This window comes from Rattus norvegicus, chromosome X (assembly GCF_021556685.1).
Source record: "Rattus norvegicus strain SHRSP/BbbUtx chromosome X, alternate assembly SHRSP_T2T, whole genome shotgun sequence".
NCBI lineage: Eukaryota > Metazoa > Chordata > Mammalia > Rodentia > Muridae > Rattus > Rattus norvegicus.
The window spans coordinates 69,240,972-69,266,030 of record NC_141554.1 but is presented as its reverse complement, the minus strand read 5'-3'; the positions used below and the strand labels follow the sequence as shown (position 1 = coordinate 69,266,030).

General features: G+C 40.0%; 1 protein-coding gene across 11 annotated transcripts in view; it reads right to left on the bottom strand.

The window, feature by feature from the left end:
• Heph (hephaestin) overlaps nucleotides 1-25,059 on the bottom strand; it is a 246,995-nt gene that overhangs the window by 129,712 nt on the left and 92,224 nt on the right. For 3 of the 11 annotated variants that reach the window (XM_087598984.1, XM_087598989.1, XM_087598986.1), the window contains exon 2: nucleotides 3,380-3,455. The exons of the other annotated variants lie outside the window; for them this stretch is intronic. The gene's annotated coding sequence lies outside the window, so the exon portion shown is untranslated. The remainder of the gene's footprint in view (nucleotides 1-3,379; nucleotides 3,456-25,059) is intronic. 11 annotated transcript variants of the gene reach the window in all.

Here is a 25,059-nt window from a genome sequence, read left to right as displayed (position 1 = left end):
AGATCCCATTTGTCGATTCTTGATCTTAGAGCATAAGCCATTGGTGTTTTGTTTAGGAAATTTTTTCCAGTGCCCATGTGTTCCAGATGCTTCCCTAGTTTTTCTTCTATTAGTTTGAGTGTGTCTGGTTTGATGTGGAGGTCCTTGATCCACTTGGACTTAAGCTTTGTACAGGGTGATAAGCATGGATCGATCTGCATTCTTCTACATGTTGACCTCCAGTTGAACCAGCACCATTTGCTGAAAATGCTATCTTTTTTCCATTTGATGGTTTTGGCTCCTTTGTCAAAAATCAAGTGACCATAGGTGTGTGGGTTCATTTCTGGGTCTTCAATTCTATTCCATTGGTCTATCTGTCTGTCTCTGTACCAATACCATGCAGTTTTTATCACTATTGCTCTGTAATACTGCTTGAGTTCAGGGATAGTGATTCCCCCTGACGTCCTTCAGTACCATTTTTTAAGAAGTGCATCCCAAATGAACCACAGAAGCCTATTTTTACGGTATTAACAAGTTTCAGTCTACCTAATTCAATTCCTTGATATTCCAGAATTGCTAGGTGTTTGCTTAGTATGAAACACGTTTTCTTACCTGAATAGGAGTAAGAGTAAATTTATTTTGAGTCAAATATGAATGACTATTACCTGAGATTACAGATCAAGGTATTACCAAACAACATGTACCAACGCAGAAATACTTGTGTAAACCACCTAATATGTTAGTTACTTTTTTATATTGCTGTGACAAAGTACCTGACAAAAGCAATTTAGGGAAGGAGGGACTTATTTTGGCTCACAGTTTGAGAGTCTTATCCATCAGGATGACTGACCCATGGCGGCAGAAATGTGCAGTGGTTGGTCTACATCAAGCATTTTGGGTTCTTTGAAAAAACACAGAATTATTATGGAAATATGGTTTCATTTTAATCCCAGGTGTGGGAAATGGAGATGGTACAGATTGTCCCCTGAGGCTGACAATAATTTACCCTCCTGGTCTAGCAGGGGCATGATTTTACCAACTGCAGATAGTTTCTACAAGTGGATGACATTTTGGAATTCCGGGGGCCTTTCAGAGGTTATACAAATGCTAGGGCCCTGAGAGAAGGCTGGATTGTTGGCTAGATATTGTTTAGTTGCTGGTTGCTAGTTGTGGTTTGTTAAGTAGCTGTGCTCAAAGAAGAAACAACAAGAAGAAATTAGATATCCTGTGATGATCAAAGTTGCTTGAAGGAACTTGATGCCCCTGATCAGCAGGAAGTAGTCTAAAGATAATCATGTCCCTTTTCCTCTGTATCCTTTTTCTCTCCTACCTAGTGTTAGGGGCACTAACAGTTAAAAATACATCAGTTTGAATCCATACCCCTCTACTCTTTGTCCTCCTGAGCTTGGAACTATCATATAATCCAAAATGCATTCACATTGAACAGAAAGGTGAAGGGAGGGTAGAAAAGAACTAGAACCCAAAAGCAACCAATGTTGAGCTACACTGTGCACTGTGTGTACAGTTAGGAAATACACCAAAATAAAATGCTAATGCTCAGCTTAGTTACTCCTTTTTATGCAGTTTGGAATCTTAACACACAGAATGGTATACATATATACAGTGTGTATTTCTCCCTCCATAATTAGTCAAATCTAGACAGTCCTTCACAGACAGGCCAAACATCTAACTCAATGTTAATAATTTCTCACATATGTGCATAGAGACTATCGTATTTTTTTTAAAAAAAAACCCTCCTAGATAGACCCAGAGGCTTATCTTCTAGGTAATTCTAGATCCTGTCAGGTTGACAATCAAAATTCTCAGCACTGCAATTCTACTCTTTATCAATTTGATGCCCAGTTGCATCAGTTTTAAGCAACAGCCGTCTCTTTTATTCTCAGGAGTTGAGAACAATCAATCATATAATTCAAAATGTACTCAGTTTAACATCAAAAGTGCCTTCAACAGTTCCAATACATTTTATACATCTAAAGTTCAAGTATCATTTAAGACTTGAGGCAATCTTTTAAATGTGAGCAGTTGTAAAATAAAAATATATATGTATATGCTCAGTGCTCCCAAAATAAAATGGCGAGGGAATAAAGATTTGTATTCCTAAAGAGAAGTATAATAAAGAATGGTATAACAAAAACAAGATCAAAACCCAGGAGGACAAATGCCAAATCCTGCAGTTTATGTCAGGCATCTGCAACTTGTGAGAGAATCATGTGGACTTGAAAGTACTTCGGGAGCCCATTGCCTCCAGCATGCACTGCCTTTTTGTAGGTTCGGTTCTCTTCCAATGCCTACAGATCAGTGTAGTACAGTTCTGTCATCTCCAACATCTTGAGATCTCCACTGCAAGTTAGGTTTTATCTGCACAGCTTCATACATTGACCTCTTAGGACCTCTTTGCAGGGACTGAGATAATGAAACACATTGTCTGGACATCAGTGGCTCTCTGAAACTATGATGCAAGATTCTATTACACTTTTCCATCTTGTATCCTTCATGCCTGGAGACCCAGGAACATGTGGACAATGCTACTGCTGTCAAATGGAAATCCAGGCTGAACTTCCTGTACTGCATTTACATTTACAGTAGTCTTTGTGTGTTAGGCCTGGGAAACATTCTCTAGGCTGTTGCTTTTGAAGAAGAGAGAATCCCTCCATCATCGTTCCCAGTTTAGACACTCTCCTTTCAAAAGCATTTTTCACCAATTGGAAGCTTTTACATATTTGGTCTTTTGTTCAGGGCACCTCCTTTCTCATTGTTCCAGTGCAAAGCTGGAGTTGTAACAATTCAGCCTCTGTTCCAACAAATACCCTTGGTTGCCATTTAAAACTGGCTGAAGTCCTTTTCCTTGACAAACTAATGTCTTCACTATTTCTCTCTGCCCCTCTTGCTCTTTTTCAGTATAGAGAATCCTAGCCTGCCTTGAAATGTTTACTGCTGAACACACTAACCTATTTGCTTAAACTCAACCTTACTCAAACTCTCAGAGTTTCAGGCAAGGTGGCTCCCACAGCAGGTAGGGATAACTGCTTCCAATCTGATGGTGGAAAGAACCAACTCTGACTACTTGTCCTCCATTCACAGGAATAAATATTGGGAGCTAGAGAGACAGCTCAGCACTGGCTGCTTTCTGAAAGGGCCTGGATTCCATTCCTAGCACCTACTTGGCAGCTCACAACTGTCTGCAACTCCAGTTTGAGGCAAATCTGGCTCTCTTCTGGCCTCTCTGAGTCCTGCACATGAGTGGTACAGAGATATACATGCAAGAAAACATTAAGACACATATTATTCCTAAATTATTTTTAATAGGCAGAATGAATGTGGTCAGATTCCTGACCAGAACATTACTTGAAAGGCCTATAGCAGATTTCTGATAGAGTACCTGTTTCCCTCTGATAGCTCACGAACTGGGCCTGCACCATCTGCATTTCTTCCAGGAGTTTGGCCGGGTCAATGTCCTGTCAAGATTATGGTTACAACATTCAAAGGATTTTTTTCTAGATGAGTGTTCCACATTCTTCCTACAAACCAGTTTTAAGTATCCAAAGGTCCAAAGTATAAGGATATGTAGGAATTAAACTTGTAGAAAGAAATAAAGAGTGTGAATTTAAAGCACCTCAATGGCTAAAGCAGGCTTTATTGAATGCCAGAGAAGTGACATCTACAGATCTGGCTGCACCGTGGCCAGAACACAATGACCTGAGTTCTGGAGAACACAAATTCCATGCTTCAAGCTGGAGGTTTTAGAGATAAAGATAGGAAAGGGGAAAGAAGGTTTCCTTAGGGACATACTGTGGTAGTTAGCTGTTTTCCTTAGATAAGATTTTTAAAAACCTGCAGGCTATCTTCTGTCTTTATGTAGCCACTGAGTGTCTAGGGTAGGGGTCAGTTTCTTTTTCTTTTGCAATCTCTGGGATCAAGAGCAGGGTCAGCTGCTTTTCTTATGCAACCCTCAAATAGCTGGCTTTCTGGAACTTTGAGCTTGGAATAGGGCCTTGGTTTTTGTTGTTGCTGCAGCTGCTCTTTGTTTTTGTTGTTTCCTTTGTTTAATTTTTTGGTTTTTTTCCTTTTATTTTGTTTTGAGGGGGTGTCCCTTATTAAAGAGCCTTTATATATAAAGAATAGAAGTCATTTTTTCTGTCAGGCTAATTGTTGCTGGTGGAATGTATACCATGGAGGGTCTGGAACAACACTAAATATTGTTTTTACATTGTCTTGTGTGATGAGCTGAGTGATAGCAGGAAGCTATTCACAAGACATTTCTGGAACCATTTTAGCAGGCAAGTGTAAGTATGAAAGATAAGGAGGAAGAGGAAAAGTAGGGAAAGAAGCCAAGATGGAAGGGTACGTCTGGAGTATGAGATTGTTGGAAATTAAATGCCTGCTGTCTGAGCTGTTGGGCCATGCCCTGAACCAGTTTTGAATTATTGATGTCAGAGCAACATTGTTTCAATAGAGGAGCTCAAATTCATCCACTGGTGAAAGAAGATCTAGCCACTACAGATTTGGGGCAAACACCAGAGTAGCCAAAGAGACCAGTTGATCATGAAGGGTGGTGAAACTGTTCAGATGATGAGACGGAGAAGTTGGCTGATGTAAGGATAGTCCTAGCCCTGCCACCCCTCATCCCAAGCCCAGAGACAATGCCCAAAGTTGCTAGTAAAGGAATAGGGCAGATAGTTTGCTTTCTGCTTTTACTGGAGTAGAGACCAGCTTGATGAGTGGGGTATCTGGAGAAATGATAGAAATGCTAGGCAATAGCAGGGCCTGGGTACAAATTCCTGTCCAATTACTAGATACACACATGTAGCTGCTGGGCCCATAGAACCAGAAGAGCCTTGTCTGGTAGGAATCACATGGAATAAGTTTAAGCAGGTTACTAAGTATAGCTCATCTTTTCTTCTGTGCAATAAGAGAAAGGCGTCCTCTAGGAATATTGTGGTGAACAGTTTGTAAGTTGATTAGGGAAGAATGATCAATCTTGGGTTTCTCCTGAATTAGACAGAAAGCATTAAGCATCAAAATATGGAAATAAGATATGGAAGTCTTTAGAAGGTGTGGAGATAGAATCACATGTTAACTGGGACACCACAGGTTTTGGAAAGGTCTTTGCTAGCACTAGGAAATCTTTCCCCTGGCCTCGACAAAGGAACCTCGGGTCGATTTGGACAGATTAAAGGTAGGTGGACCAGAAAGATGAACACTTTCTAAATCACCATGTTTGATGTGGGAATCTAAGTATTTCTTTGGGGAAAATACAATAAAAGCAAAGCTTCATTGGCCTGGTGGGACTCACTAGATAGATACAAGGAAGGAGGACCTATAGGCCCATAAAGTTACCTTATATGCTAAGGCTAATGACTCTAGTACAGTTCCTTGAATAGGCATTAGGAGATGGGAGATTTGTAAAGAAGTGATTATTCTTGGTTTGCTTTTTGAGCCATCTAGAGAAATCCACAGCTCTTCTTGTAATATATCTCAAAATCAATACCCTCATCAATCAATAGGATACCCTCATCAAATTCAGATTTGTATTTTTATTTTGATTGTGTCAGTACAAGTGAAGTAAAAGGCCACAGGGGATGTAAGTCAAGCAAAAATATGCATGGAAAATGCCTTGTTCACTGTCTGAGAGAAGTAGAGGCAGCCCCAATAAGAGGGGGGATAAAGAGAAATTATGTTTCTTTGAAAGTTGTAGTGCTAGACAGAGAGTTTGCCTTAGGTAGTTTAGAAAAGCATGAATCTGTTTATATGTTGAGGTTAAGGAGGAGAAAGGAATCTGACAGGTGGGTGCACCACCTGTAGACAAAGCTATAAATAAATAGTCAGAGAAAATAAGTTCACCAAAACAAGTAGCTCCCTCCCAGATAGAGAGCAGCTAGGATAACTAGTTGAGCTATAGTTCGACCTCTTGGAACTGAATTGGCTAACATCATAGAAACATCATCATCATCATCATCATCATCATCATTATTATTATTATTATTATTATTATTATCATGAAAGTCGGTGTGACTAGGGCATCACAACCCCTATTTACATTTTTTCCTGTTTAGTTAGTATTATTTGAAGACTCATTACTTTCCAGGTTTGTTTGACTCCTGTGTTGGGTTCAGTGAGAACGGAGTTGGCCTAGAGGGGAGGATTATGAAGGAACGAATGTGTCTTAGTTTTCCAAAAGTGAAGTAAAGTGACTGAGTCATTTTTGGTGTTTGTGCAGTATGCTCTATGACCATGATTCATGCAGAGCCTGTGAGGAAGTCTCCTAAAAATTCATGAATCAAGGATATAGAAACTATAATGTCAAGAAAGAAAGGATATAGATTAGCCAGACACAATCTTGATTGACCAAAGTTCATGGCATTTTCTAAGAGTGGTATGAGCTAATGAATGAAAGCAACTTAATGGAATGCTATCTTTTCTGGGGACAGGGCATTTTCCAGTGTTCCTATAGTTATCAGTTGGGAAAGGGCTCGGAGGTAGGCATGGGATTGGGGCATGCTCTTGCCCAATTGGCCACTGTACAACTAAAGCAGTCTTCAGGAAGCATTTGGGAAGACTGACAACCTGGTTTATATAGCCTAGTTTGAGATTTTCAAGTTTTTACAAATATCAGGGACTGGCTGCAGGATAACTTGAATATTAAGAAAGACCTGGTCCTTGGAAGAAGTAGGGTCCAAACCAGTATACATAGTAATTGCCTCTGTAGGAAAGTCATGAAGGGGGCATTAATTAGCCTCCTAAATGGTTTCCCTAATCTTATCATAATTAACCTGACTGTGAGCATTTCTTAACATTCTTATTAGAAGGCAAGAAAATATATGATCTCTCTTATGTATATCATTAAGTTGGTATATTTGGTAACTCAAACTGGGATCCTTGGAGGAGATATTAGCCTTTCCAATGGAATTATTCAATTATTTTATTGATGCAAGTTATTACCATATTGAATAACTTCCAAATATGGCCTTTTTCATCCGTTTTGATGGTAGATGTCAGAACATGATAAACATTTGATCAGATTAAGTGATAATCTTGTGTTAGTCATAAAAACTCTAAATTTGGAAGGGATTTTCAGAAAAAGCCTGCTCAATAATTTCTCTATTTGAGATGTATCAGCCATTGAAAAGGGAATGTGAAACCAGATGTAACTATCAATCCTTCTAACTCTGTGGGAAGGAAATGCAAGGAAAGTAGTTGAGTGGGGATGGGATGGGTTCTGTGGTAATCAGAGGTGAAGAGAAGGAGTGAGGGAGAAAGATAATAGTCATGGATAGACTGGATGGATGGGAACATAGAGAAGAGAAGCTGTGTGCAGAGAGCTAGTGGCTGGAATTGAGTTAAGAATTAGTGATGGGGTATGATGAGGTGGTCTGAGGAAGAAATTGAGGGATCAGGTGAGGTAGACAAGAAGGATAGTGGTTGATAGATCGAAGAGATTGAGGAGTTGGGATTTGGAAAGTGGGGGTAAGGGATAAGGGAAGAAGTATTAATAAGTTGCTGAAATATTTTGGGGTGGAAGGCAAACATTTAGTCGGGCAAAAAGAAAGGTCAAATATCACAGAGTCAGTTAACATTGAAGAAGGAGAAGACTTGGGTGAGATTTGGTATGGGTGGGAGTCTCATTTGACAGAACAATATCTAAGAGAGGGACAGGAGAATTAGGTTAAGAAGTTTAAGTTAGCAGAGCATGATAACCAGAATCTGGCAAACAAAGGGAAAGATAGAAGCAGAGATAAAAGATGGCCTTAAGTTAGGTAATTTTTGACTCTATTTGCCACTTCATTAAAGGAAACAGTTGAAGTCCAAAAAAGCAGGGGAATCAAATGTGCCAAATTCAGAACAACACTTGTGGTTGTCAAGGAGATTTTGAGGATGTATATAAATGGAAGATAAGATTAGTATCCAGACTTCCGGTGTTTACTGGGAGTCCCACACCCGCGGATCCCGGCCCGCAGCAGCTCTCTGCTCCCAAACCCCATGGGAGAGAGACCTCACCACCTGGACAGGTGGGCACTCCTGAGACTGCAGAGCAGAAAAGACCACCAACACTGCCCACCCCTGCCCACATCCCTGGCCCAAGAGGAAACTGTATATGGCCTCTGCATTCCCATAGAGGAGGGCCCAGGAGCAGCAGGACCGCTGCGTTTGACACACCTCAAGAACCTGAAGAGACCTACCAGATAAACAGTTCTCTGCACCCAAACCCATGGGAAGGAGAGCTAAACCTTCAGAGAGGCAGACACGCCTGGGAAACCAGAAGACACTGCACTCTGCACACAACTCTGACACCAGAGGAAAACACCAAACGCCATCTGGAACCCTAGTGCACGGAAGCTCCCGGAAAGGGCAGCGCAGATCTTCCTGGTTGCTGCCGCCACGGAGAGCTCGTGGGCAGCACGCCACGAGCAAACTTGAGCCTCGGGACCACAGGTAAGACCAATTTTTCTGCTGCAAGTGACCTGCCTGGTGAACTCAAGACACAGGCCCACAGGAACAGCTGAAGACCTGTAGATAGGAAAAACTACACGCCCAAAAGCAGAACACTCTGTCCCCATAACTGGCTGAAAGAAAACAGGAAAACAGGTCTACATCACTTCTGACACACAGGATTATAGGACAGTCTAGCCACTGTCAGAAATAGCAGAACAAAGTAACACTAGAGATAATCTGATGGCGAGAGGCAAGCGCAGGAACCCAAGCAACAGAAACCAAGACTACATGGCATCATCGGAGCCCAATTCTCCCACCAAAGCAAACACGGAATATCCAAACACACAAGAAAAGCAAGATCTAGTTTCAAAATCATATTTGATCATGATGCTGGAGGACTTCAAGAAAGACATGAAGAACTCCCTTAGAGAAACACAGGAAAACATTAATAAACAAGTAGAAGCCTACAGAGAGGAATCACAAAAATACCTGAAAGAATTCCAGGAAAACACAATCAAACAGTTGAAGGAATAAAAATGGAAATAGAAGCAATCAAGAAAGAACACATGGAAAAAAACCCTGGATATAGAAAACCAAAAGAAGAGACAAGGAGCTGTAGATACGAGCTTCACCAACAGAATACAAGAGATGGAAGAGAGAATTTCAGGAGCAGAAGATTCCATAGAAATCATTGACTCAAATGTCAAAGATAATGTAAAGCGGAAAAAGCTACTGGTCCAAAATATACAGGAAATCCAGGATTCAATGAGAAGATCAAACCTAAGGATAATAGGTATAGAAGAGAGTGAAGACTCCCAGCTCAAAGGACCAGTAAATATCTTCACCAAAATCATAGAAGAAAACTTCCCTAACCTAAAAAAAGAGATACCCATAGGCATACAAGAAGCCTACATGACTCCAAATAGATTGGACCAGAAAGGAAACACCTCCCGTCACATAATAGTCAAAACACCAAACGCACAAAATAAAAAAGAATATTAAAAGCAGTAAGGGAAAAAGGTCAAGTAACATATAAAGGCAGACCTATCAGAATCACACCAGAATTTTCGCCAGAAACTATGAAAGCCAGAAGATCCTGGACAGATGTCATACGGACCCTAAGAGAACACAAATGCCAGCCCAGGTTACTGTATCCTGCAAAACTCTCAATTAACATAGATGGAGAAACCAAGATATTCCATGACAAAACCAAATTTACACAATATCTTTCTACAAATCCAGCACTACAAAGGATAATAAAGGGTAAAGCCCAACATAAGGAGGCAAGCTATACCCTAGAAGAAGCAAGAAACTAATCATCTTGGCAACAAAACAAAGAGAAGAAAAGCACACAAACATAACCTCATATCCAAATATGAATATAACAGAAAGCAATAATCACTATTCCTTAATATCTCTCAACATCAATGGCCTCAACTCCCCAATAAAAAGACATAGATTAACAAACGGGATATGCAATGAGGACCCTGCATTCTGCTGCCTACAAGAAACACACCTCAAGACAAAGACAGACACTACCTCAGAGTGAAAGGCTGGAAAACAAATTTCTAAGCAAATGGTCGGAAGAAGCAAGCTGGAGTACCATTATAATATCAAATAAAATGAATTTTCAACTAAAAGTCATCAAAAAGATAAGGAAGGACACTTCATATTCATTAAAGGAAAAAATCCACCAAGATGAACTCTCAATCCTAAATATCTATGCCCCAAATACACGGGAACCTACATTCGTAAAAGAAACCTTACTAAAGCTCAAAACACACATTGCACCTCACACAATAATAGTAGGAAATTTCAATACCACACTCTCATCAATGGACAGATCACGGAAACAGAAATTAAACAGAGACGTAGACAGACTAAGAGAAGTCATGAGCCAAATGGACTTAACAGATATTTATCGAACATTCTATCCTAAAGCAAAAGGATATACCTTCTTCTCAGCTCCTCATGGTACTTTCTCCAAAATTGACCATAAAATTGGTCAAAAAATGGGCCTCAACAGGTACAGAAAGATAGAAATAATCCCATGCGTGCTACCAGACCACCACGGCCTAAAACTGGTCTTCAATAACAATAAGGGAAGAATGCCCACATATACGTGGAAATTGAACAATGCTCTACTCAATGATAACCTGGTCAAGGAAGAAATAAGGAAAGAAATTAAAGACTTTTTAGAATTTAATGAAAATGAAGGTACAAGATACCCAAACTCATGGGACACAATGAAAGCCGTGCTAAGAGGAAAACTCATAGCGCTGAGTGCCTGCAGAAAGAAACAGGAAAGAGCATATGTCAGCAGCTTGACAGCACACCTAAAAGCGCTAGAACAAAAAGAAGCAAATACACCCAGGAGGAGTAGAAGGCAGGAAATAATCAGACTCAGAGCTGAAATCAACCAAGTAGAAACAAAAAGGACCATAGAAAGAATCAACAGAACCAAAAGTTGGTTCTTTGAGAAAATCAACAAGATAGATAAACCCTTAGCCAGACTAACGAGAGGACACAGAGACTGTGTCCAAATTAACAAAATCAGAAATGAAAAGGGAGACATAACTACAGATTCAGAGGAAATTCAAAAAATCATCAGATCTAACTATAAAAGCCTATATTCAACAAAACTTGAAAATCTGCAGGAAATGGACAATTTCCTAGACAGATACCAGGTACCGAAGTTAAATCAGGAACAGATAAACCAGTTAAACAACCCCATAACTCCTAAGGAAATAGAAGCAGTCATTAAAGGTCTCCCAACCAAAAAGAGCACAGGTCCAGACGGGTTTAGTGCAGAATTCTATCAGACCTCCATAGAAGGCCTCATACCAATATTATCCAAACTATTCCACAAAATTGAAACAGATGGAGCACTACCGAATTCCTTCTACGAAGCCACAATTACTCTTATACCTAAACCACACAAAGACCCAACAAAGAAAGAGAACTTCAGACCAATTTTCCTTATGAATATCGATGCAAAAATACTCAATAAAATTCTGGCAAACCGAATCCAAGAACACATCAAAACAATCATCCACCATGACCAGGTAGGCTTCATCCCAGGCATGCAGGGGTGGTTTAATATACAGAAAACCATCAACGTGATCCATTATATAAACAAACTGAAAGAACAAAACCACATGATCATTTCATTAGATGCTGAGAAAGCATTTGACAAAATTCAACACCCCTTCATGATAAAAGTCCTTGAAAAATAGGAATTCAAGGCCCATACCTAAACATAGTAAAAGCCATATACAGCAAACCAGTTGCTAACATTAAAATAAATGGAGAGAAACTTGAAGCAATCCCACTAAAATCAGGGACTAGACAAGGCTGCCCACTCTCTCCCTACTTATTCAATATAGTAATTGAAGTTCTAGCCAGAGCAATCAGACAACAAAAGGAGGTCAAGGGGATACAGATCAGAAAAGAAGAAGTCAAAATATCACTATTTGCAGATGATATGATAGTATATTTAAGTGATCCCAAAAGTTCCACCAGAGTACTACTAAAGCTGATAAACACCTTCAGCAAAGTGGCTGCTTATAAAATTAACTCAAATAAATCAGTAGCCTTCCTCTACAAAAAAGAGAAATAAGCCGAGAAAGAAATTAGGGAAACGACACCCGTCTTAATAGACCCAAATAATCCAAAGTACCTTGGTGTGACTTTAACCAAGATAGTAAAAGATCTGTACAATAAGAACTTCAAGACTCTGAAGAAAGAAATTGAAGAAGACCTCAGAAGATGGAAAGATCTCCCATGCTCATGGATTGGCAGGATTAATATAGTAAAAATGGCCATTTTACCAAAAGCGATCTACAGATTCAATGCAATCCCCATCAAAATACCAATCCATTTCTTCAAAGAGTTAAACAGAACAATTTGCAAATTCATCTGGAATAACAAAAAAACACAGGATAGCTAAAACTATCCTCAACAATAAAAGGACTTCAGGGGGAATCACTATCCCTGAACTCAAGCAGTATTACAGAGCAATAGTGATTAAAAACTGCATGGTATTGGTACAGAGACAGACAGATAGACCAATGGAACAGAATTGAAGACCCAGAAATACACCCACACACCTATGGGCACTTGATTTTTGACAAAGGAGCCAAAACCATCCAATGGAAAAAAGATAGCATTTTCAGCAAATGGTGCTGGTTCAACTGGAGGTCAACATGTAGAAGAATGCAGATCGATCCATGCTTATCACCCTGTACAAAGCTTAAGTCCAAGTGGATCAAGGACCACCACATCAAACCAGATACACTCAAACTAATATTAGAAAAAGTGGGGAAGAATCTCGAACACATGGGCACTGGGGAAAACTGAACAAAACAGCAATGGCTTATGCTCTAAGATCAAGAATCGCAAATGGGATCTCATAAAACTGCAAAGCTTCTGTAAGGCAAAGTACACTGTGTTTAGGACAAAACGGCAACCAACAGATTGGGAAAAGATCTTTACCAATCCTACAACAGATAGAGGCCTTATAACCAAAATATACAAAGAACTCAAGAAGTTAAACCATAGGGACACAAATAACCCTATTAAAAAAATGGGGTTCAGAGCTAAACAAAGAATTCACAGCTGAGGAATGCCTAATGGCTGAGAAACACCTGAAGAAATGTTCAACATCTTTAGTCATAAGGGAAATGCAAATCAAAACAACCCTGAGATTTCACCTCACACCAGTGAGAATGGCTAAGATCAAAAACTCAGGTGACAGCAGATGCTGGCGCGGATGCAGAGAAAGAGGAACACTCCTCCATTGTTGGTGGGATTGCAGATTGGTACAACCATTCTGGAAATCGGTCTGGAGGTTCCTCAGAAAATTGGACATTGAAATGCCTGAGGATCCAGCTATACCTCTCTTGGGCATATACCCAAAAGATGCCTCAACATATAAAAGAGACACGTGCTCCACTATGTTCATCGCAGCCTTATTTATAATAGCCAGAAAATGGAAAGAACCCAGATGCCCTTCAACAGAGGAATGGATACAGAAAATGTGGTACATCTACACAATGGAATATTACTCAGCTATCAAAAACAACGAGTTTATGAAATTCGTAGGCAAATGGTTGGAACTGGAAAATATCATCCTGAGTGAGCTAACCCAATCACAGAAAGACATACATGGTATGCACTCATTGATAAGTGGCTATTAGCCCAAATGCTTGAATTACCCTAGATCCCTAGAACAAACGAAACTCAAGACGGATGATCAAAATGTGAATGCTTCACTCCTTCTTTAAATGAGGAAAAAGAATACCCCTGGCAGGGAAGGGAGAGGCAAAGATTAAAACAGAGACTGAAGGAACACCCATTCAGAGCCTGCCCCACATGTGGCCCATACATATACAGCCACCCAATTAGACAAGATGGATGAAGCAAAGAAGTGCAGACCGACAGGAGCCGGATGTAGATCGCTCCTGAGAGACACAGCCAGAATACAGCAAATACAGAGGCGAATGCCAGCAGCAAACCACTGAACTGAGAATAGGTCCCCTATTGAAGGAATCAGAGAAAGAACTGGAAGAGCTTGAAGGGGCTCGAGACCCCAAAAGTACAACAATGCCAAGCAATCAGAGCTTCCAGGGACTAAGCCACTACCTAAAGACTATACATGGACTGACCCTGGACTCTGACCCCATAGGTAGCAATGAATATCCTAGTAAGAGCACCAGTGGAAGGGGAAGCCCTGGGTCCTGCTAAGACTGAACCCCCAGTGAACTAGTCTATGGGGGGAGGGCGGCAATGGGGGGAGGGTTGGGAGGGGAACACCTATAAGGAAGGGGAGGGGGCAGGGGGATGTTTGCCTGGAAACCGGGAAAGGGAATAACACTCGAAATGTATATAAGAAATACTCAAGTTAATAAAAAAAAAAAAACAAAAAAAGAAACAAAAAACAATGACTTTATGAAATTCATAGGCAAATGGTTGGAACTGGAAAATATCATCGTGAGTGAGGTAACCCAATCACAGAAAAACACACATGGTATGCACTCACTGATAAGTGGCTATTAGCCCAAATGCTTGAATTACCCTAGATGCCTAGAACAAATGAAACTCAAGATGGATGATCAAAATGTGAATGCTTCACTCCTTCTTTAAAAGGGGAACAAGAATACCTTTGGCAGGGAATAGAGAGGCAAAGATTAAAACAGACACAGAAGGAACACTCATTCAGAGCCTGCCCCACATGTGGCCCATACATATACAGCCATCCAATTAGACAAGATGGATGAAGCAAAGAAGTGCAGGCCGACAGGAGCCAGGTGTAGATCGCTCCTGAGAGACACAGCCAGAATACAGCAAACACAGAGGCGAATGCCAGCAGCAAACCACTGAACTGAGAATAGGACCCCCATGGAAGGAATCAGAGAAATAACTGAAGAGCTTGAAGGAGCTCGAGACCCCTTATGAACAACAATGCCAAGCAATCAGAGCTTCCAGGGACTAAGCCACTACCTAAAGACTATACATGGACTGACCCTGGAGTCTGAACTCATAGGTAGCAGTGAATATCCTAGTAAGAGCACCAGTGGAAGGGGAAGCCCTGGGTCCTGCTAAGACTCAACCCCCAGTGAACTAGATTGTTGGGGGGAGGGCGGCAATGGGGGGAGGATGGGGAGGGGAACACCCATAAGGAAGGGGAGGAGGGAGGGGGATGTTTGCCCGGAAACCGGGAAAGGGAATAACACTCGAAATGTATATAAGAAATACTCAAGTTAATAAAAAAATAAATAAATAAAATGCTTTCTATATAAGACCGGGAAGACAGACAAAAAAAAAAAAGAAAGAAAGAAATACTCAAGTTAATAAAAAAAAATTTGGTACCAGCAAATGATGTAATTGCAAAAAGTAATTGGTAGAACAGACCTCAGAACTAGACTCCATACACAGGAGAAACATAGGTTATTAAATACAGACTGTGTGAAGACTTGGACTTGACTCCCAACACTGTACAAAAAGAACATTAATACTGGAACAACTAGATAACAGGTAAGTCATTTTGACAAAAAGATAGGAAAAAATGACTCATTTCTTATCTCTGTCCTTACATCAAAGTAGATTGTACATGGAACAAAGGAACAAAGAACAGTCTGTCTGGCTTGCTTTCTTTCCTGTTCTTTCCTGAGATTCAAACTCATAACTGCCTGCAACTCAAGTTTCAGGAGATCCAATACCCTCTTCTAATATTCACCGGTACCATGCATGCTTGTTGTACATAAATAGACAAGAAAATGCAAGCATATAATTGGAAATAATTATAATAAATAAATAAAAAGACTAGTGATAGTAGCCCTTTTTATGTAAAGACATGTAAGTGGAGAGGTAATTTATATAACACTTCACGGCCAGTACAATACTAGATAAGAATTCAACAACATATGATCTGATCCTAGATTCCACAATTCTGCCACTCTGTTACCTTGCTTCTCTATAATAATGATAAAATATTGGTAGGTGCAGAGAACATGAACAATAAAACTAAAAATAAGGAACAAACCTTTGAGATGTGTATGTGTGTGTGTGTGTAGTTTCTTTATGTTAATCATACATCATTTGAATTAGCATAGTGGGTATTAAGACAGGAAAGGGAAATTTAAATCATTTCAAAGAAGGCAATAAGTATTAACTTTATATGTTGTATATTTTGGGATATGATTTCAGTAAACTCAAGGTTTCATGGGGAGAAAACTTGTATCTGACATGTCTATGTAGAAAGGCAGTGTTGAATCAGGAATTCGTAAAATTGATCCTGCCTAGTAGGCTCTGGGTTAGATTCCTAGCACCACCAAATAAAATAAAATAAAATAAAAATATTAGAAAGAAAAGGAGGATTAGTGGGTTTACTAGAGTTGAATAGTTTGCTGAGAGAGCAGTTCTTCTAAGGGAATAAGAAAAACCTCTTGAAAAAAAGAGAAAAACCTCTTGGAGCCTTGTAATAATTATCATAAGATCTTTTAACAGAATAATCAGTGCTTTTGTGTCTTACCACATGATCTTCTCTGACACATATCCTTGTACTCTATCAGTATGTGCCATAAAACATAGCCAAGGGGACCCTAATCATAGGCCAAATGATGCCAGATTTGTGCCCTTGAACCTCCAGAACTGTGAGTTAAACGGAGCTTTCTTTGCCTGTATATGGTACTGAACATTGAAACGTGCTCCTCTGGACATGCTAAGCATACACTGTATCACTGTATAATGTCTCTTTTTTTAATTTAAATCATTATAGAATACATTTTGATCACATTTTCCACTTCCTCAACTTGGAGAGCATCTCTACTTCTTTATCCACTCAACTTTATGTCCTCCCAAACAGACAAACAAACAAACAAACAAACAACAAAAAGATACCTTCTGTGAAGGGGAAAGTCAGTTTTTTCCAGTGGAATGTCACTGTATGTATCAACTGTACTGCAGGGCGAATAGTTAGAAAATTCCAAACAAACGCAATTTCACATGAGCCTTTGATTTCATTTTGTTTGGGCTTCATTTTTTTTGTTCAAGTCTTTTTTATGAAGTATCCAGCATCATATATCTTATTATACTAACAGAAATGAACTTATATATGTTAGTGAAAGAAGTCACCACAATTTTCTTGGCAGAATAATTATATCTGATAATAGCATACAAGATGATTTTGAAAAGAAGACATACAGGCAGAAAGACCAGCAGGGAGATAATCACAATGTCATTGAATACAGGGGTATATGATTGATATGACTGGAAAGGAAAGAAAGGCTTGGGGGAATATTGGTTAATTAGCCAACACACAAACTTTTTATGTCTATATGTATATACAAGTATAGATAAAATGTATAGCTTATAAAAGTATTCACTGACAATTTTATAATTAAATTAAAATATAAACATAAAACCTTGGAGGTGGTAAGCAAATGTAGCACTTATCATAATATACTGATAAAACTTATCTATCGATATAAAAAGTCTAAATTTTGACAAAGAAAAATAATTTAAAAATTACATGATGAAATTGAAAACTGCCTGCCAGAGTTCTTTTAAAGAAGGCTGAAAATCAACTTGCTAAACACAATAATGAAAAAACTCCAAAGGCTTCCTTGGCTTATTCTTGAATGGTGGGAATATAGGGAAGAAATGAAGCAGAGAAGAAGGTGTTGCAGTAAATACTAAAAATAACCAGAAACCTTCATTAGCCAGCACTGTCAAGCCATATGGCATTACCATATTCATGTCAGAGGCAGCAGGTTCTAGGTCACCAGCCATGCTACCTCTAGCTATTCTCTGGACCCAGCATTGGCCACCCTCTTGGCTCTCTGCTGCCGGAACTCTCCTCACATTCCCAGCATCTGCCCCCTAATGGTTATATTATCAATTCCCAGTAACCCAGTAAAATCAAGACTCAAATAGATTGTAATTTAGCAATTAGATTTTTTTTAAATTTAGAGAATACTTTATTAGTTTTTGTAATCAAACCCACGTTGATAAGACCTTACATATTTAATACAGTGTGTTACCCCTGTACAAATGGAAAAAACTTAAGTTCAACATTTCTAGACCAATATGGCTGTTAATTTCTGTACAGTGCCAACTCAACACAGTAAACGGGGATACTTTATTCCAAAGTTGACAGCACAGCTAAAGTTTCAAAAAATTCAAATTATATATCTGTATATATATATATATTTATATTTATATAAAAAGACCAATAATAGCAGTGTGTTATGCATCAACAGCAGCAACAGCTTTTCCAGGTTCTGCAGTCATCTGAACAAAACTGTAGAGACATCCAGCACACTCCATTAAAAAAAAAAAAAAAGTAAAAAAACAAAACCCGAGAAAACAGCACAGTTCTGTTACTCTTGTGGTACCTGGCACCATTTTTTTTTAAATTAGCTTCTCAATCATCATCTGGAAAGAAAACATTCTGAGCAACATCATTAAAAACAGCTCTGTCACTACTACTAGCACGGTCACTACTACGTATCATAAAGCAGGTACAAGCTATTTTACATCCACAGAGGTATGATACAGTACTGTCCTACATCTATAATACTAGAGGATACAATTTAAAAGGCATTATTTGAGACTTGATTCTACTTTTCCAGCAGAGGGCCCAAAGGATGGTGTGACACAGCTTTGTAAAGAAACATACTCTAGACAGGATTTCCTTTCACTAGTGGCACACTTCTAAGGATTCATTCTCTCCATGAATGTCAGCTAAAACCGTTATTAAAAAAATGAAATATCCCTAGAACAAAACCGTATAACCACCGGATTCACATGAAGATGACCTAGTGGAGACAAGCTGGACCTCACCTTACCAACAAGCTATCAAATCTGTTATTTTTAAACAGTGAGACCTCCAAGGAAGGAAATGCCAAGTAGTGCTTCAAAGCTTCGGACCACAATCAAACACAGCATCCTTTTCAACAGAAGCAGAAGCTCATCTGAATATGCTCAAGGATGCTGACATCAACATTTAATCATCTCCTCACTCATCCAGGAAGAAGGGGAGATCAGTTACTACTGTACTTTATTGTGTTCAACCAAATCACCATGTTACAAAAATAGCAAGCTGCCATAATAAAAAATAAGGCTCCTCTATCCAGCACCAGATAGCATCATTTTACTTTCAAGCCTAGAAATTGCACACTTGTATATAAACCAACCGAAGATGAGGATTGAGAGTTCATCCTGGTGGATTTTTCCTTTGATGAATATGAAGTGTCCTTCCTTATCTTTTTTGATGACTTTTAATTGAAAATTGATTTTATTTGATATTAGAATGGCTACTCCAGCTTGCTTCTTCTGACCATTTGCTTGGAAAGTTGTTTTCCAGCCTTTCACTCTGAGGTAGTGTCTGTCTTTGTCTCTGAGGTGTGTTTCCTGTAGGCAGCAGAATGCAGGGTCCTCGTTGCGTATCCAGTTGGTTAATCTATGTCTTTTTATTGGGGAGTTGAGGCCATTGATGTTGAGAGATGTTAAGGAATAGTGATTATTGCTTCCTGTTATATTCATATTTGGACGAGAGGTTATGGTTGTGTGCTTTTCTTCTCTTTGTTTTGTTGCCAAGATGATTAGTTTCTTGCTTCTTCTAGGGTATAGCTTGCCTCCTTATGTTGGGCTTTACCCTTTATTATCCTTTGTAGTGCTGGATTTGTAGAAAGATATTGTGTAAATTTGGTTTTCTCATAGAATATCTTGGTTTCTCCATCTATGGTAATTGAGAGTTTTGCAGGATACAGTAACCTGGGCTGGCATTTGTGTTCTCTTAGGGTCTGTATGACATCTGTCCAGGATCTTCTGGCCTTCATAGTTTCTGGCGAAAAGTCTGGTGTGATTCTGATAGGTCTGCCTTTATATGTTACTTGACCTTTTTCCCTTACTGCTTTTAATATTCTTTCTTTATTTTGTGCATTTGGTGTTTTGACTATTATGTGACGGGAGGTGTTTCTTTTCTGGTCCAATCTATTTGGAGTTCTGTAGGCTTCTTGTATGCCTATGGGTATCTCTTTTTTTAGGTTAGGGAAGTTTTCTTCTATGATTTTGTTGAAGATATTTACTGGTCCTTTGAGCTGGGAGTCTTCACTCTCTTCTATACCTATTATCCTTAGGTTTGATCTTCTCATTGAGTCCTGGATTTCCTGTATGTTTTGGACCAGTAGCTTTTTCCGCTTTACATTATCTTTGACAGTTGAGTCAATGATTTCTATGGAATCTTCTGCTCCTGAGATTCTCTCTTCCATCTCTTGTATTCTGTTGGTGAAGCTTGTATCTACAGCTCCTTGTCTTTTCTTCTGGTTTTCTATGTCCAGGGTTGTTTCCATGTGTTCTTTCTTGATTGCTTCTATTTCCATTTTTAATTCCTTCAACTGTTTGATTGTGTTTTCCTGGAATTCTTTCAGGGATTTTTGCGATTCCTCTCTGTAGGCTTCTACTTGTTCTCTAAGGGAGCTCTTTATGTCTTTCTTGAAGTCCTCCAGCATCATGATCAAATATGATTTTGAAACTAGATCTTGCTTTTCTGGTGTGTTTGGATATTCCGTGTTTGTTTTGGTGGGAGAATTGGGCTCCGATGATGCCATGTAGTCTTGGTTTCTGTTGCTTGGGTTCCTGCGCTTGCCTCTTGCCATCAGATTATCTCTAGTGTTACTTTGTTCTGCTATTTCTGACAGTGGCTAGACTGTCCTATAAGCCTGTGTGTCAGGAGTGCTGTAGACCTGTTTTCCTGTTTTCTTTCAGCCAGTTATGGGGACAGAGTGTTCTGCTTTCGGGCGTGTAGTTTTTCCTCTCTACAGGTCTTCAGCTGTTCCTGTGGGCCTGTGTCTTGAGTTCACCAGGCAGGTTTCCTGCAGGGGAAAAGTTGGTCCCACCTGTGGATCCAAGGCTCAAGTTTGCTCGTAGGGTACTGCTCGTGGGGTCCTCTCCGCTGTGGCAGCAACCGGGAAGATCTGCGCCGCTCTTTCCGGGAGCCTCCGCACACCAGGGCTCCAGATGACGCCTGGTGTTCTCCTCTGGCGTCTGGACGTGCACAGAGTGCAGCCTCCCCTGGTCTTCCAGGCGTGTCTGCCTCTCTGAATGTTCAGCTCTCCCTCCCACGGGATCTGGGTGCAGAAACTGTTTATCCGGTCTGTTTCCTTCTGGTTCCGGGGGTGTCTCAGGCGCAGGGGTCCTGCCGCTCCTGGGCCCTCCCCTACGGGAACCCAGAGGCCTTACGCAGCTGCCTCTTGGGCCAGGGACGTGGGCAGGGGTGGGCAGTGTTGGTGGTCTCCTCCACTCTGCAGCCTCAGGAGTGCCCACCTGATCAGGCGGTGAGGTCTCTCTCCCACGGGGTTTGGGAGCAGAGAGCTGCTGTAGCAATTAGATTTTTACCTTAAATTCCCATTCGACAAAATGCCCACACAATAAACCCACAACCAATTGATGACATAAACTGCCCACCTAGATAAGATAAATTGGCCTATAAAAAATCCATCCCTTTAGGCGAATGCCAGCAGCTAACCACTGAACTGAGAATGGGGCCCCTTTGAAGGAATCAGAGAAAGGACTGAAAGAGCTGAAAGGGCTTGAGACCCCATATTAACAACAATGCCAACCAACAAGAGCTTCCAGGGATTAAGCCACTACACAAAGACTATACATGGACTGACCCTGGGCTCCAACTGCATACACAGCAATGAATAGCCTAGTAAGGGCACCGGTGGGAGGGGAAGCCCTTGGTCCTGCCAAGGCTGAACCCCTAGTGAACTGGGATTCTTGGGGGCAGGGCAGTAATGGGGGCAGGATGGTGAGGGGAAGTCCATATAGAAAGGGAGGGGGAGGAGTTAGGGGAATGTTTGCCCTGAAACAAGGAAAGGGAATAAAATTTGAAATGTAACTAAGCTGAAGGGACCTGATCAACAGTTCTCTGCACCCAAATGCTTTGGAAGGGAGAGCTAAACCTTCAGAGGGGCAGACACACCTGGGAAGCCAGAAGAGACTACACTCTGCCCACATTTCTGACTCCAGAGGAAAACAAACATCTAACACCATCTGGGACCCCGGTGCACTGGGGCTCTGGGAAAAGGCAGCACAGGCCCTCCTGGTAGCTGCCTTCACGAAGAGCTCAAAAGCAGTCCCCCACAAGGCAACTTGAGCCTCCGGACCACAGGTAAGACCAATTTTTCTGCTCCAAGCAACCTGCCTGGTCGACTCAGGACACAGGCCCACGGGAACAGCTGAAGATCAGTAAACAGAAAAGACTACACGCCTGAAAGCAGAACACTCTGTTCCCATAACTGGCTGAAAGAAAAGAGGAAAACAGGTCTACATCATTCCTAACACACGGGCCTATAGGACGGTCTACCCACTGTCAGAAATAGCAGAACAAAGTAACACCAGAGACAATCTGATAGCAAAAGGCAAGCACAGGAACCCAAGCAACAGAAACCAAGACTAAAATGAATCATTGGAGCCCAATTCTCCCACCAAAGCAAACACTGAATATCCAATCACACCAGAAAAGCAAGATCTACTTTCAAAATCATTTTTCATCGTGATGCTAGAGAACTTCAAGAAAGACATGAAGAACTCCCTTAGAGAAACACAGTAAAACATAAATAAACAAGTACAAGCCTATTGAAAGGAATCACAAAAATCCCTGAAAGAATTCCAGGAAAATACAATCAAACAGTTGAAGGAATTAAAAATGGAAAGAGAAGCAATGAAGAAAGAACACAGGGAAACAACCCTGGATATAGAAAATCAAAGGAAGAGACAAGGAGCCATAGATACCAGCATGACCAACAGAATACAAGAGATACAAGAGAGAATCTCAGGAGCAGAAGATTCCATAGAAATCATCGACACAACTGTCAAAGTTAATGTAAAAGGGAACAAGCTACTGGTCCAAAACATACAAGAAACCCAGGACTCAATGAGAAGATCAAACCTAGGGATAATAGGTATAGAAGAGAGTGAGGACTCCCAGCTCAAAGGACCAGTAAATATCTTCAACAAAATCATAGAAGAAAACTTCCCTAACCTAAAGAAAGAGATGCCCATAAACATACAAGAAGCCTACAGAACTCCAAATAGATTGGAAGAGAAAAGAAACTCCTCCCGTCACATAATAGTCAAAACACCAAATGCACAAAATAAAGAAAGAATATTAAAGGCAGTAAGGGAAATAGGTCAAGTAACATATAAAGGCAGACCTATCAGAATCACACCAGACTTCTCACCAGAGACTATAAAAGCCAGAAGATCCTGGACAGATGTCATACAGACCCTAAGAGAACACAAATGCCAGCCCAGGTTACTGTATCCTGCAAAACTCTCAATTAACATAGATGGAGAAACCAAGATATTCCATGACAAAACCAAATTTACACAATATCTTTCTACAAATCCAGCCCTACAAAGGATAATAAATGTTAAAACCCAACATAAGGAGGCAAGCTACACCCTAGAAAAAGCAAGAAACTAATCGTCTTGGCAACAAAACAAAGAGAAGAAAAGTACACAAACATAAACTCACATCCAAATATGAATATAACAGGAAGCAATAATCACTATTCCTTAATAGCTCTCAACATCAATGGTCTCAACTCTCCAATAAAAAGACATAGATTAACATATTGGATACACAATGAGGACCCTGAATTCTGCTGCCTATAGGAAACACAACTCAGAGACAAAGACAGACACTACCTCAGAGTGAAAGGCTGGAAAACAAATTTCCAAGCAAATGGTCGGAAGAAGCAAGCTGGAGTAGCCATTCTAATAGCGAATAAAATCGATTTTCAACTAAAAGTCATCAAAAAAGATAAGGAAGGACACTTGATATTTATCAGAGGAAAAATCCACCAAGATAAACTCTCAATCCTAAATATCTATGCTCCAAATGCCAGGGTACCTACATACATAAAAGAAACCTTACTACAGCTCAAAACACACATTGCACTTCACACAATAATAGTAGGAGATTTCAACACCCCACTCTCATCAATGGACAGATCATGGAAACAGAAATTAAACAGAGACGTAGACAGACTAAGAGAAGTCATGAACCAAATAGACTTAACAGATATTCATAGAACATTCTATCCTAAAACAAAAGGATATACCTTCTTCTCAGCTCCTCATGGTACTTTCTCCAAAATTGACCATATAATTGGTCAAAAAATGGGCCTCAATAGATAGACAAAGATAGAAATAATCCCATGTGTCCTATCAGATCACCACAGGTTAAACCTGGTCTTCAATAACAACAAGGGAAGAACGCCCACATATATATGGAAGTTGAACAATGCTCTACTCAAAGATAACCTGGTCAAGGAAGGAATAAAGAAAGAAATTAAAGACTTTTTAGAATTTAATGAAAATGAAGGTACAACATACCCAAACTTATGGGACACAATGAAAGCTGTGCTAAGAGGAAAACTCATAGCTCTCAGTGCCTGCAGAAAGAAACAGGTTAGAGCATATGTCAGCAGCTTGACAGCACACCTAAAAGCTCTAGAACAAAAAGAAGCAAATACACCCTGGAGGAGTAGAAGGCATGAAATAATCAAACACAGAGCTGAAATCAACCAAGTAGAAACAAAAAGGACCTTAGAAAGAATCAACAGAACCAAAAGTTGGTCCTTTGAGAAAATCAACAAGATAGATAAACCCTTAACCAGACTAACGAGAGGACACAGAGAGTGTGTACAAATTAGCAAAATCAGAAATGAAAAGGGAGACATAACTACAGAATCAGAGGAAATTCAAAAAATCATCAGATCCTACTACAAAAGCCTATATTCAACGAAACTTGAAAATTTGCAGGAAATGGACAATTTCCTGACAGATAGAAGGTACCAAGTAAAATCAGGAACAGATAAACCATTTAAACAACCCCATAACTCCTAACATTTAGAAGCAGTCATTAAATGTCTCCCAACCAAAAAGAACCCAGGTCCAGACGGGTTTAGTGCAGAATTCTATCAGACCTTCATAGAAGACCTCATACCAATACTATCCAAACTATTCCACAAAATTGAAACAGATGGAGCGCTACCGAATTCCTTCTATGAAGCCACAATTACTCTTATACCTAAACCACACAAAGACCCAACA